General features: G+C 41.3%; 1 protein-coding gene across 1 annotated transcript in view; it reads left to right on the top strand.

Annotated features, from left to right (window-relative positions):
- SPON1 (spondin 1) overlaps positions 1-15678 on the top strand; it is a 343853-nt gene that overhangs the window by 254318 nt on the left and 73857 nt on the right. The gene's annotated exons all lie outside the window — the stretch shown is intronic.

Below are 15678 nucleotides of genomic sequence, written 5' to 3'. Positions count from 1 at the left end.
AGTGATTTTAATAATGTGCCAATGTGGAATAATTTATAGAAATAATGTGATTTTGGTTTAATATAGACTAAGGGATTGATTATGGAAAATTGTTGTATATACTTGCTGTTAAAAGTCAGAAGTCACCTCTTTTTGTAATTTTGAAAAAAATTATTTTGTGTTTCTACACTTTTTTAGTTTTTTTCTTTTTTTCTTTGTAGTATTTTTTTCCTGTAGGTTTTATCTTTGCTTGACACCTAATAAAATTCTTATTAAAAAAAAGACAGATCAATCTCTTCCTCTTGATACATTTCTTTCCATTAGGTTATAATAGCATAATTATAATAGCATACATTGATTGGCTGGGATATTTTGGCTCAGGGATCATGGGAATCTTGGATAGCATTGGGAGTATTTCCGCCTTCATCCACTGAAGTATCTGCTTGAAAAGAGGTAGAAACCTTCACATTTGGCTTACTTAACACCTGTTTTATGCTGTTGCACTGTCATTAAAAGTATTGATCAAGTTGTCGGGTTACAGAAGCAGACTAAAAGCTTGTGTGTACCCTGGAAAAATTACTACTTGGAAACAGCAGATCCTAATGCCATTCAGCAGGAATGTTTTCACACAGTAAAAGGCAGAAAATTGTGTTTCACGTGTTCTTGTTAAGTAGCTGATACTATATCATTTCACAACTTAAAAATAAAGTACATGTTGTGTCTTGTCCAGAGCATATTACAATTTTTTCCCAGTGCTTTCTGTTCTCAGAATGAAAAACAATGGTGAGCTCATGTCAATGCAGTAGGATAAATGATTGCCTTTATAATATAAACTTCTCTGTGCATTCCCTTAATTTAGAGCTTCATAAAATTATTATATTGATGCAGTGCTCAGCAATTATCATTCCCATCCTCTCCCCAGATGTATTTCAGGAAGATGTTTAGTGTATGAAGTGTGAGACAGCTCAGAAAACCAAGGAACACTTGCTTTAAGAGAAAAGTTAATGAAGAGTTCAGTGATGTTGTGACATGACAAAAGGCTTTTTCAGGCCCTAACAGTTATGTCCTTAAGACCTGAACTGTGTTGGGGCTGTCACAGGTCTTCTTTTCCTCATCTTTTGGCAATGATGGAGTTCAACAATTTGTATGCAGGAAGAGATCCTCTGTTAAAATATACCTATTTAGCATCAGATTAAATCCCAGCGTTTACCTGAATATGAGAGAGGGAGTAAACAAGTTGTTTGATGCAGAATATTTGAAAGTCTTCTTATATACTGCTAAATGTAGAAATGGTACCATACCCTTTGTTTGGCAAGTATTTATCATTTAAATGCTTATATACCCAAATGCCTGCCCACTTACCTACCCTAACATTCAGGAATGGTAAATTTAATTGTTTGTCTAAGACATTTGTTTAGTTTTCCAACAAATACATAAATTTTAAAAATAGTTTTACTGTGAATAAACACTTTGGGTGCCTGATTTTGTTTTCCTCTCTTATAAAGCCTTACTTTGAACAAGCATCTCCTCCCCACAAATCTGTTAGTGTTGTGCATGAAAATCTTTGTTCTGGCATGAAAATCTTTTAATTGCAGTTATCACCCTGATGTTTTTAAATAGGGCATGACAAATATTTCCCAGTGTAAATTAGGGACTTAATACTGAGGTTGCTGAAGACAGAAGTTATGAATATCAGATTCACATAACCTGGAGAAGTCCAGGAGTTCATGGCCTCTACGAGAACCACGCGCTTTGTCCCGGCTGGTATCTGATCACTTCATAAAGGTGGGGACAGGCCAGATCTAGTATCTACCTTAGAGCAGTTGGAGTGTGACCTGAAGTGGAGGACACTATCAACAGTTCTTTGTCATGGTCAAATTATATTCTAACCAGCTGTGTATGTGTGTGTGTGTGTGTCTTTGAGTCTGTGTTGACTCCTGATGACTGCCTGGACAAGTCCCTGCAATTTTCTTGGCAAGATTTCAGAAGTGGCTTGCCCTTGCCTTCTTCCTGGGGCTGAGAGAGAGTGACCCAGCTGGCTTTGTACCTAAGGTGGGACTAGAACTCACAGTCTCCTGGGGTTCTAGCCTGCTGCCTTTACTGCTACACCAAACTGGCTCTCCTAAGCAGCTTACAGCTTGTTAATATAACCAGTCTCTGCAAAAGTAGGGAACTGATTAAGATGGTCTACCCTAGACATCTTATGGATCCAACTGGTTTCCAGGAGCTGCTTGAGGAATTTCTCAGTGAAACAAAATAAGTATCACATTTATATTGTGGGCACTACATTGGGTGTCAGTAGGTTTCCAACTTCAATTCAAAGTGCTGATTGTAACTTATAAAGCTCTATATGGCTTGGGTCCTGGTTAGCTATGGACCACCCCTTTCAGATGGAACCTACCTGTCCTATTCTAGGAGCCAAAATGAGATGCTTCAGTTTCCTTCCCTGCAAGAAATTAGAGGGGTGGAACCCAAAAGCAAATGGCAGCCTCATCTCTGTAGAATATGCTATCTCCAGAAATCTTGCTAACTTTTCAGAAAGCCATTTAAATCTTGGCTCTTCTGGAGAGCATTTAGGGTGAGATTGCTTTGGCACGCTGTTTGCATTAACCATAAGTTTATTTTAATTTTAATGTTAGCTTAACTTTGTCACAATTTAATTTTCTCATTGACATTGTTGATGGAATGTGCTTTAAGTAATTGCTTAATATAAACTCTATATGTTCTACATACAGAGATTTAATTTTTTTAAAAAGCTCCTAGCATTTTTTTTTCTTTTTAAAGTAAGCACACTTATTCTAGCATAATGAAAAAGTACAAAGCCAGCTACATGCTATATAATTTATGTAGCAGAGACCTGAGGATTAATTAATTGAGCTGTATTCTTTAAATCTTCTGAATAGCACATGTCCCAGAATAAGAGAAGGCTTTTAAAAATTAGAGACATCTGTCAAGTTTATTGGGCTAGTCTATAGATTTTTTTCCTGATAAACCATTTTTAAAAAGTCATTTGCCAAAGCTTCACTGTTCTGGATTGTTCAACTCATTTTACATGAATCTTGGGTGCGGCAGGGGGGAATATTAAGTAAGGGAACTGATAACTGAATGAGTTGGCCCAAAAGTGCATGTGTTAGGAAATTCCTCTTTTCCACTAGTTTTAAAGGTCTGTAAAATCATGGCTCGTGCAATTTTGAAGCTATGGAAAATATCTATAGGGCCTAGAATTTTAATAAATTCCCAGTATAATTACATTTATAATCACTGAATAATATATCTGTGTGTGTGAGAGGTTTTAACCATATTCCTTATAAAAATATATTTAGTTGTTCAGATTATTTTTATACAGTTCTTAATATTTGTAAATGGCTGTTCCAAGTAATTTTTCCTGGCTGAAAATTTTAAGCATGTTTTTTATGCTTTGGAGAATTGCGGTAGTAGCAATTACCTGCTTACAGCTGCCGACACCCGTTTAGGATATTTCTGCTGTAAATTCTGGCTTGAAAATAATGCTGTTAAGCTGATTTGTCACAAAAGCAATGAAAGCTTGGAAGATGGCCACTTGATCACAAAATGTAGAGTTGTAAAGTGAGCTTAATTAAAGTTGCTGGCTTTAAATAGAAATGCTGCTCACCCAGCCTGGGATCTACAAGGATATTTATGCAAAGCAATAGCCACGCACAGACAGACAGCAGGTAACAATGCTGTTCTTTGCTGTATTTAACAAACATGCATAGGATAATGTCACAAGAAGAATTAATCTTACTGGGAGTAAGATGAGGGAGATGCTTTTCACCCTCTCTCTGCAACTCCAAGCACCACCTTCCCCAATCCAAGCACCACTTCCCAATGTGTGGAACTGAACTGCTAGAATTTCCAAGCAGCATGGCTGTTTCTGTGAAACCTGGGAGTTGAGGGTTCCCAAGTTAGGGAAGGTTGTTTTGGAGAGTTCCCAAATTCTTTGGAGCACATTTTTCAGAGGAGATAGGAGATTACAATGGGACAGGGGAATTGGCAATTTTGCCTCTTTTCAATTCAATAAGCAGAAGGGCTCCATTGATTTGATGCTTCCTGGTAGCAGAAACAGCCCTTCCACAGGAACAGGGAAAGAAAATCAGGTACTCCCAAGCATTTTCCTGGCATTTCTGCTGGCAGCAGAAGCAGTCTGATAAATTATATTTGGCATGCATGATATGCTTCCTCCTCCTCCTCCTCCTCCTCCCCCTCTCCTCCTGTTGAGATGTTGACCACCAATGTATATTGCCCTGAGTGCTGAAGGAATTCATCCATCATTTTTTTACATTATCTGGATTAATTTATTGATCAAAATGCAGTTCTCCTTCAAACTGTTTCACACATTTTTGAACAGAAAGTCCTAGAATACATAACCATAGTCTTGTACATGATTATCTGAGAATAAGTTTCATCAAATGTATTCAAGGAGACTTACAAATCTGAATAGACAAGTGCAGGATTTAATTAGTTGTATGCATAATGTTTCACATTTGAAGTGCTTGACACACTCCATTCTGAATTCAAAGCATAAACAGCTTTCCTCATCATGCTGAGGTATTCTGAACTGAAAGCGGGCAATTGTGACCACAATATACCTGTTTTGAACTTGAAATAGAAATGTTTTGTATGTAAAAAGTTTTAGAACACTTTCAGTAAGGTCTGCACTACCCATTTAAACAACTGTTTTGAGTTTGAAATGGGGGTTTCGGGCCCAAAACATTTCAAATTCAAAATGTTCTGTTCTGTCCTAGACTTTACCATATGAGTTTATAAGGACAATAAAAATAGATTTGCCTGGTACTAAGACAATACATATGACACCAGATTGACCTATCTGAGGAGGTTATTCTATACCTAAACCAGAAATGGTTTAGGATTCTAAACTCTATGCTATTTTTTTGATGTATTATGCATTTATTTCTGTCATATACATCTCCATAGTTGGAGATGTACAACAACAGCAAAAAGAATAAAGCAATATTTAGACCAATAATAATACATTACAGTAATACAGATGATGCACACTCATCACCCCCAAATCTTCCCTGGGAAAGCTCTGTCTTTACTAACTTCCAAGACCATTGGGTGGGTGCTACTTTGATCTCAGTGGAAAGCTGTTCCATAATATGGGGTCCATACAGAAAAACATTGTCTGCAAGCCCTTCTCCCTTTAAACTCCTGATAATGGGGTACAATTAAGAGATTTTGTCAGGAATCCCACCACCAGAAATTTTGATTCAGTGTAGAGAAAGTGATGTTATATAGGTATGTTAACTCTTATTCACAATGATGTGGACTAGTACATTTTGTAGCTGTTGCAGCTTTTGGGTGGTCTTTATTAGCAAGTATGTTAAGATAGGGTTTCTGTTTGAACTTCTACTTCACAGATTCCCTAACAGACAGACACTTTATTTAAGAGATAAGGTTAAAATGTCCATATGACTCATCTGTCATGTTCTGAAATCTTCCTTTCTTTCCCAGACTCTGAGAATTCCTTATATATAGGTCCAGGGAAAGCTCATTGAGGATGGAGTGTACCACCACTTCTGGCATCACTCCCTTCCTCGTAGCATTAACTACCTCCCAAATTCAGCTAATCATATCCCCCTTGCCACTCCAAGGAGTTAAGAGAGGCATGAATCCAATCCACCAGTGATAAAAGTCATATTAGAAAGCACCCTGGTTACTTCATTAGCATCCACAAGTTGAGGGGAGCTCCAGATAACACCACAAGACATTAGTCAATCTAATTTACTTTTTGTCTTCTTACAACAGTACTCCATTTATTAGTTCTTTTGGAGATCTCAGTAAACCAAATATACCCACCACCACCCAAAACTCAGCCAACAGAGAGATGTGTTCAGGAACAAAGACCATGCTTCCAAAACAGTCATTAACTCCTGAGCCTTCCCCACACCTCACACCTCCCAAGTCATGGAAATTGAAGTCCCTCAGAACTAGATGCCAGAAGAACTGCAAAATCAGCTTGCCAACAAAGTCCAAGAGCTCATGAAAGCAGGGTAGCCTTCCCAGGGTAGCAGTACACAGGCAGCATTCCTAGTTTGTCTCTATTGCTCAACTTCACACACAGGTATTCATACCAAATCACCCCAGGACCAGGGACCCTGATCATAGGCATGGTGTAATGGTTGCCTATTCTAAAACACCATCAGACTCATGAGCAGGAATTCAAAGATATCTGATTTATTAAAGAATAGTATGCAGGATCACAGAGAAAGCTGAGAATGATGAAAGCGCGCCAAAGTCAAACTAAAAACCCTCGGTGCAAATGAAATCCGTCCCCCCGTAGAATCTTCTCAAGTTCACAATCCCAGGTGCTCCTAACGGTTTCTGATGGTCTGCGGGAAAAGTCCTTCAACAGAGAACATAACCCAAACACATTCCATTGTACTGATTTCACATACAGAGCTTGGTACAAGGTCTCACAGCAGCTCCCTCCCAAACAGAAGTGCACATCAGTGCCATGGCATGTGAAACGTTACGATGTACAGTGTACATTGAAACAGTGAACATGACATACTGCCCCCCCAAAATGAAGAATACATTAAGCAGCACGCTTCAAAGGATAAGCAAGATAGAAATGGTTAACTAAATCAGGAGCGTTAACATGGTGTGCAGACACCCATTCAGGATGAGGAAAGTGTTTCCATCAGACGAGATACTGCAGGGTGCCTCGAAGCTTGCGAGAATCAACGATGTCCTTGACTTCAAAGTGTTGTTGGCCGTCAATCATAATTGGAGCAGGAGGAGGAGGTTGAGGGTGCCAATGCGGAGAGTGGTGCACAGGCTTAAGCAAGCTGCAATGGAAAACAGGGTGCAAGCATTTCAAATTGTGAGGCAGTTCCAATTTAACAGTAACTGGATTGAGAAGACCAACAATAGGAAAAGGACCAATTAATTTGGGAGCACGTTTTTTAGAGGGTTGTGGCCATTTGATAAATTTAGTAGATAGATACAGCTGATCCCCAACTTTGAAGTCGTTTCGTAAAGAGAGCTGCTTATCAGCTTGAGATTTGTAAGCAGCCTGGGCGTCAGCTAAAGCCTGTTGAATTACTGGCCAGGAATCAGACAGTTTAACAGCCCAGTCAGACACAGAACATGTTTGGGAAGGGGGCTGTGGCAGTTCAGGGATGGGAACAAAGTCATGACCAGAAACTACGCGAAAAGGGGTTTGTCTGGTACTTTGATGCACAGCATTGTTGTAAGCAACTTCAGCAGAAGGTAATAAGTCCACCCAATCGTCCTGATGGTAGTTAATGTATGCTCTTAGAAACTGTTCAAGCGTGGAATTTAAAATCTCAGTAGAACCGTCAGTCTGAGGATGGGATGATGTGGATAGTGCTTGTTTGGTGCCAATCAATTTTAAAAATGATTTCCAAAACTGGGAAGTAAACTGTGTCCCACGGTCAGAGATCAAATGGGAAGGGCTACCATGGAGGTGGTAGATGTGGTGGAGAAATAGGCATGCCAATTGTGGGGCTGGCGGGATGGATGCACATGGAATGAAATGAGCTTGTTTAGAGAAAAAATCTTTTACAACCCAAATGACAGTTTTCTTCTGACTGGGAGGTAGGTCCACAATGAAATCCATAGAAATCTTGTCCCATGGGCGTGATGGGCTGGCCACTGGCTGTAGAAGCCCCTGTGGTTTCCCCCCTTTCCGTTTTGACATGGCACAAACAGGACAGAAAGCAACATAGTCTTTTACATCACGTCCTAACGTCGGCCACCAAAATTGACGGCGAACCAAATGCAAGGTTTTGACAAAACCAAAGTGTCCAGCAAGTTTATCATCATGGGAACACTGGAAAACATCAGCTCTTAAAGTTTCAGGCACATAAAGGCAGTGTTCCACCCACACCAGACTGTTTTCAAAAGAAACATTGTCTCTATTAGCTAGCAACCAAGTGTCATATTTCAGTGCCTGGAGAAAATCCTTCTGTAACAGACAAGGAATTTGCACTTTCCGCTTCCCAGACTGGGCTGGGGGCGGGGTTGCCTGCGCACGGGTCTGGCTCCGAGTGACAGCAGCCAGGCCCAGTTATGGTTCAGTGAGAACAGTCCCAACCACATCTGTCACCTGGTCAAGGTCCTGAGGTAAACGTGACAAGGCATTGGCCAGAAAGTTTTTCTTTCCTGGGATAAATTTTAACTGGAAGTTAAAGCGACTAAAAAACTGAGCCCAGCGAATCTGTTTAGGGCTAAGACGTCATGGGGTGCGGAGGGCTTCCAAATTCCTGTGATCGGTCCAAACCTTGAAAGGACATTTAGCGCTTTCAAGTAGATGGCGCCAAGTTTCTAAAGCTGCTTTTACAGCAAACACCTCCTTTTCCCAAACATGCCAATGGCGTTCTGTTTCAGAAAATTTCCTGGATAGATAAGCGCAGGGTTTTAAGCAATTTTCTGAATCCCTTTGTAACAAAATAGCCCCAATGGAGGAGTCAGGAGCATCAACTTGGACCACAAAGGGGCGTTCAGGATCAGGGTGCTGTAGAATAGGCTCAGCAGTGAAAAGGGTTTTCAACTGTTCAAATGCTGCCTGGCATTCAGGCGTCCAATTCAGCACAGCCCCAGGGTGTTTTACTTTGCATGTCTCCCGCAAGCCCTTGGTATGGAGTAAATCAGTGAGGAACAGAGCAATCTCAGCGAACCCCTGGATAAATTGCCGATAGAAATTACTAAAACCTAGTTTGTGTTCCTCCTCAGTTTCACTATAAATGAGAACATCATCTAAATAAACCAGAACCCCTTTAAACAAATAATCATGTAATACTTCATTAATCAATTGAATGAAGACCCCAGGCGCCCCTGCCAACACAAAAGGGAGGACTTTGTATTGAAACGATCCCAGTGGGCAATTAAAAGCAGTTTTCCACTCATCCCTAGCTTTTATGAGAATGCGGAAGTAGGCTTTGCGAAGATCGAGCTTTGAGAAAATCTTGCCCTTTGACAAATGAGCTAACATGTCCTTCATGAGGGGTAGAGGGTACTTGTTGACAATAGAGATGGAATTTAACCCACGATAGTCCGTACAGAGTCGAAGCGTGCCATCCTTCTTTTCCCAGAATAACACAGGGGCTCCAACTGAGGAATTAGCAGGTTCAATAAACCCCCTTGACAGATTTTTGTCAATGAAGTCCCATAATGCCTCGAGTTCCTTCTGAGTCATCGGGTAAATTTTTGGCTTGTGCAATTGAGCATTGGGGACCAACTCTATTGTGCAGTCAGTTTTTCGGTGGGGGGGGTAACTGATCTGCCTCCATCTCCCCAAATATGTCAGCAAATTCTTGGTATTGAGCAGGCAAGCCTTCTAAATGTGGCAAGTCAGGGTGCAGCGTGGCGATCGCTGCCCTTCCAACCCCTGCACGTGCAACTATCTCCGCTGTAGGAGCTTGGTAAAATCCATCTGTAAAAGTCATAGTTCTATGCTCCCAGTTTATATAGGGGCTTCGATAGGTCAACCATGGGATCCCCAGGATTACCAAGGGATTGCCAACAGGTGCTACAACGAATTTCAAAGTCTCACAGTGGCTGCCCATTTGCATTGCCACAGTTCCAGTGAAATGGGTTGCTGCCCCCCCCCATTGAACCATCCAACTGTGTGAAGATCAAAGGCTGCTGGAGGGGGAAACTAGGCAGGTCCAAAGCAGCAACCAGATTGGGGTGAATTAAACACCTGGAACACCCAGAGTCAACTAAAGCCCATAGCTCTGTAGTTTTTGTGCGGGAACCCAATTTCACTTTTACCGCTAAAGTGGGACAGTCAGCACTCAGCATAGCATCTTTGTGCCCATCCTCTTCCACCTGCCTGCTGGGGCGCTTCATGGCAGGTGACTGGCGTTTCCCGCTGGCTCCTTAGAGTCGTCTTCAGCCTCTCCCGAGGAGTAGATTACTTCTTCAGCGTTGACTGTCCCTTTGGCTGCTGTCATTCGCCGCAAGGGGGGGGCGATTTGGCTGGTGGCTTCCCCACTTGATCTCCAGCCTTGGCTTTTGGGCAATCAGCTGCTCGATGGCCCTCCTTTCCACATCGGAGACACTGACCCCTTGCGTAGCGTCGATCTTTCTCCTCATCCCAGGCTCTATCGGTTGGCCAGGCAGCAGTCGCAGCACTTTGGTGTCCCCTCATGGTGGCGGGTGGTTTTTCAGATTTTCTAGTTTGCATGAAGGTATGCTGAGCATGCTCAGCCTTGCCTGCCAGACAGATCCAGTCGTACAATGACTCGGGATCGTCTCTACACAACGCCCAGTGCAGGATGTCCCAGTTGAGTCCCTCTTTAAAACACTCTATTAGAGTGGACTCAGACCAGTCAGTGATTTTCCCAGCCAGAGCTTTAAACTCTAGGGCATAATCAGCTACTGACATTTGGCCCTGGGTGAGATCCTTCAGCGCCTTCTTAGCTCTTGCCTTGGCCAGAGGATCTTTGAAATGCAGCTTTAACGCCCACATGAAATCATCGAAATAATCAAGGGCAGGGGAGTCAGCATCACTTAATTGAACATACCAGTCAGCCGCTCGACCATTCAATTTGGTGGCAATGGCAGTTATTTTAGCCTCTTCGGAAGGGAAGCATGCCCCAAACTGCCTCATATAACTCTTAGCAAAGAGTTAACTAAAGCATTAGTTAAAAAGAAAGATAACTTTGTTGGCTCCCCATCAAACTTGACAGAAAAGTCTCTCACTCCACCTATGGTTGGAGTGGAACCAGCAGTCACTTGAGTGGTTGGGCCCCAGGTTACAGTAGCTTTTCCTTTTTGGGGTGGGGATACTGATGGCCAGGCTCTGCGGGGTGGAGATTCATCCCAGAGCTGTCTCTGGCCCCGCTCCACCGGCGGTCTGGATGGGAGGATGGGGGATGGTTGCAGGAAGCTGGGATCTCCTCCGCACCTCCCTTGCCCCTCCAGTGACAAAGACAGGTTTCTCAACATGTACTCCATCGATTCTATTTTGGCTTCCACCACTCTTAGTCTCTCAGGGGTTTGAGAGTCCCTTCTCCTTCATGTGCCCAGTTTCCTCTCAGTTGACACCGTAGTAGATTCTTTGTCTGGGGTTAGCAGGAACCGATACTTCCAGGACGTCCCCGACGTCCCTGGTTGGGGTTCCCCCACTTCATCCAAGGTGATCAACTCTGCGAGCAATTCGCTGGGTGCTGGTGACTTTGGCTCTTCCCCATTGCCACATTCCTCTGCATCAGAATTGGAACTCGATTCCTCCCTTGACAGGTCTCGGGATTCTGAAGGTTCTGGGGTGAGATCCAGCTCTCCGCTCTTGACCATCGACTCTGTCATGAGTACTGATGGCGAGCAGGAGGGGGCCTCTATCCAGGGGGGAAAACGCATGCGTAGTACTGAGGAATTAAGCAGCCATTCAAAGAGACATAGATCAGACCCGCCTTAACTTTTGGGGTTTATCTGTCTGGGTTTTTCCCACACTCAGTGTGATTCCTGACTGTTAGGACAGACTTGGACATCAAGCTAGCTGTCTCCTCGAGTCCCCCGGTTGTGGATTTTGACTCAGCCATCGTTAACTATTTTCCCTCACAAGAGACTGATCTTGGTAGGAGCTAACGGTACAACTTTGGGATTCTCAGCTTTATGTAATGGTAGCCTGTTCTAAAACACCATCAGACTCATGAGCAGGAATTCAAAAATATCTGATTTATTAAGGAATAGTATGCAGGATCTGTCCTAACAGTCAGAAATCATGCTGAGACGAGGAGTAGGTCTCTAGTGTTTATTACTGCTACATAATCCTAACAAACTGAAGAAGCGTGGGAAAAACCCAGACAGATAAACCCCAAAAGTTAAGGCAGGTCTGATCTGTGTCTCTTTGAATGGCTGCTTAATTCCTCAGTACTACACATGCGTTTTCCACCCTGGATAGAGGCCCCCTCCTGCTCGCCATCAGTACTCATGACAGGATCACAGAGAAAGCTGAGAATGATGAAAGCGCACCAAATTCAAACTAAAAACCCTCGATGCAAATGAAATCCCTCCCCCCGTAGAATCTTCTCAAGTTCACAATCCCAGGTGCTCCTAACGGTTTCTGATGGTCTGCGGGAAAAGGCCTTGAACAGATAACATACCCCAAACACATTCCATTGTACTGATTTCACATGCAGAGCTTGGTACAAGGTCTCACAGCAGCTCCCTCCCAAACAGAAATGCACGTCAGCGCCATGGCATGTGAAACGTTACGATGTATAAACTACATTGAATCAGTGAACATGGCACATGGTTTCTCTTATAATTATTGTTCTCCTCCTCCTCCTCCCTGTCTTTGGAGTTGAGGAGGATCTTTTGAAGGATCTGAACGTTGGAATGGCAGAACTTCAAGAGGGGAATGGTACCTCTTTCACCCAGTGAAGTTTCAGTAATACATGCCAGGTTTGATCATTCATCCAAATCTAGATTATGGATGAATGTTGTCATAGTACAAACAGACCTGCTGCTTATCATCAACAGCTTGGAGCCAAAGGCTTGTTTAATATAATTCGTCCTACAGACAGACTCAATCAAAGTCACTTAAAGATGCCTTATATGCTTGTCATATGTTGTGTTTTTATCTCTCTTGAATGATTCGTACTTGCTGGGCAAACCTTAAAGTTTTTGCACCTCCTATAAAAGTCAGAAGTAGACTTCTGTGTGGGCTTTGATGAGATGAAAAATTAATGTAAGTAGTATCTGATGAGAGAAAAAAAGGGCTCCTCATTTACAGGATTTTTAAAAATGCAAAAAGTATACATTCTGAATGATTGAGTTGCCATAACAGTAGTTCAGTTGCTGAAGAAATATATATCACCGTATAAATATTGATTTCTGCCCAAACATATCTATAATCACCCATTATGATGAAGGATAGTTTTCTCAAGTGCCACTATTTTCAAAATGTCAGGTTATAAGAGCATCTCCAACCTGCCTGAGAAAATCATTGTCATATAAATACAGTTGTGTAGGGGAAATCTAACTTATGTAAAGTTAGTAGAATAACTAGCTTTACATGTGTTTGTTTTGCAAATTGTAAGCATCTGAATTGTGCATTAATTTGAAATAATCTGGTGCTCTCCCACTCACAGCAGGTGGGTTTCTAATTTCTAACATGTCAGTGTAAAACCTTGCTTTGCCTGTGAATTTATGACTAGTTTAGGCACAACCCTCTTCCTGTCTGGTTATGATGCCCAGCAGTAGAAACTGATGGGATTCTTACAGGATTCTTCAAAGTACAGACACTATATTTTCATTAAAGTTAATTATTTGAGGCAGACAACCCAGAGCATACAGTACAAATCTGAATACCAGACAGAACTGAGGAAGCTTCCTGAGCCACCAGTGCTGCCCATTTTACCCTCTCTTCCACCTCTTCCATAGCATTCCTTGGGGAATGAATGACAAAAGCAAAGTTGTAGAGATGGATTTCCCTGAACTGGAGCATATGAGGATTAGAGTGTATTGGAGTCATTTTGGTCAAGAATGTGACTCACCTGAAAGGGCAGCAAAAATGGAGCTGCCAGTTACATGTAATGGATGGTGTGGGTTTTCATCTAATTAAGGAAAAGTTTTGTTTTGTTTTGTTTTGTTTTGTTTTGTTTTGTTTTGTTTTGTTTTGTTTTGTTTTGTTTTGTTTTGTTTTGTTTTGTTTTGTTTTGTTTTGTTTTGTTTTGTTTTGTTTTGTTGGAAATCTTGGGAGTAGGTTGTGAACATCATATTCCCCTCAACAATTTATTGCAAAAGACTTCTGGGAGAGAAGAGAGCTCTTAGAAATATGTGTTATGTTTCAGTTCACTGGACCTGTGCTAAAACCTGTCTGGTGGTTTTGTTTGAGCTTTTTTACGCTACATATAATCTCAGAATTGCTGATACAGGGATTTGGGAAGGAGCAGGGGTAAAATTGCTCTCTGTTTTTACAGTTAAGAGAAGCAGCTATATGACTCTTATTTATTATGCTTTCTTAACAACAATCTCTTGTAAATAGCAAGAATCTTTCATAAGGCTCCTGGTTCTACTGGCAAAAATATTAGTGATAGTATTGGCACACATTAGATTGTTTCCATAAAGCCTTAAAATAAAGCTATCTAGATTTTTTGCTTTTCTCCCTCTCTCCTTCATACATACCCAAACGCACATACACACTTTTGAAATATATACCTTGGTATCTTTCATGTGGGATGCTCCAACCTCATGCTTGTTCAGGGGTCCCAAAGGAGATGTGGAATGACTTCTGGGTGGCTGGGGCCTCCTCCATTAAAAGCTTAAAGCTCAACAAGTGTTGCTGACATTGTAGTCAGAGCAAAAGAACAGAGGCCTCTGATGGGAGGAGATGGGCGGGGATAAATTAGATAAATAAATAAATGAAAGAACAGCCTTCTGATAATTAGACAGTGTCCCTGACACTTCCCTGTGCAGAAATAGAGGACAAACTGGTCTCTGCATACTATAAAGTGTTCTGGTTACACTGCACTATATGCTAATATGACAATGGCAGCTGAGCATCAAAAAGACGTGGTGGGAATGGAATGAATCTCTACTTGAGTGTGTCCACCAGAAAAAAAAAAGAATATATGTATCTTTTCTCATGGGTAGCTAATAGATTTAATGCAGCATTTACTCCAAATTCTCTAATGTGCTCAGATCTGCGGTATGCAAGAAGCAACAGAACATTGTCCTTGTTTCTGTACTGGTACATAAGGAAGTCCTGTGGTGGCTCTAAAAATGTTATTAAATAAATGTATGTCACGTTGTCTACATGAAGAACATTTCAAACCAATCCTTGCCAAATGGCACTTTTTCCCCCTACTGTTGCTTTCCATAATGTTGCTCTTACGTTGAATCATTGAACAAGGTGTTCAGGCAGTTACCACTTAACTAGGAGACCTTTCCCTACAACTATTGTGTCTTTCTGAGAATGCTACTCAGTTGCCTCTCTAGGTGGCAATCAAAATTAATTTAAAAAAATTAATTTGGCAGATAGATTAACTGATCAATTTCAAACACCCAGTTTCCCTTTTTATCAATGCTAATATGATTTCAGCCAATAATGCATCAGTTTGTGGGCTGTTGGGTTTTTTTTTTTTAATATAAGAAGAAACATTTGGGTATGAGCAAGATTTTTATATGAATTTTTCCTAATATGCTTTTTTCCCTAAAGTATACATTTTTGCAGGTAATCTCTCCTAATACAACTTCTTCTGAGCATCATTTTCACCAATATGTATGTATGTATCACAACATATGCATTTTTGTGCAACACAAAACTGCACTCTAAAATTTGGGGAAGTATAGATTTGGAAGCACGACTGAGTTTTGGTTGTGTCTTGGTTAAAAAATATGAATTAGTGAAAGGTCACATGTAACTTCAAACTAAACTCATTTATCTCCCATCTCTAGAAAAGCTAAAAAGCTGAAAATATTACTGAGTAGATAAAAACTACGGAGACCTTTACAGAGGAACCATGAAGATGATATATTTGTGAGGAAAACTATGTTGTTTAGGAAAAGAAGCATGTTCACAACATTACAATAATATACAGCTTTCAATTTTATTCCAGCCTTAAAGAGAATACCAGAATTAACCTATAGGGTACGTCGTCATGATCTTCATGGCATCAATATTGGAGGCATGGGAATTAGGCAGTAGGAAATGCCCATACCTATGATGTTCTGTTGCCTTCA

The sequence above is a fragment of the Candoia aspera genome, chromosome 1 (assembly GCF_035149785.1).
Source record: "Candoia aspera isolate rCanAsp1 chromosome 1, rCanAsp1.hap2, whole genome shotgun sequence".
In the NCBI taxonomy this organism is placed as follows: Eukaryota; Metazoa; Chordata; class Lepidosauria; order Squamata; family Boidae; genus Candoia; species Candoia aspera.
Note: the sequence above shows the minus strand (reverse complement) of the source record. Positions and strands in the feature narration are given on the sequence as shown.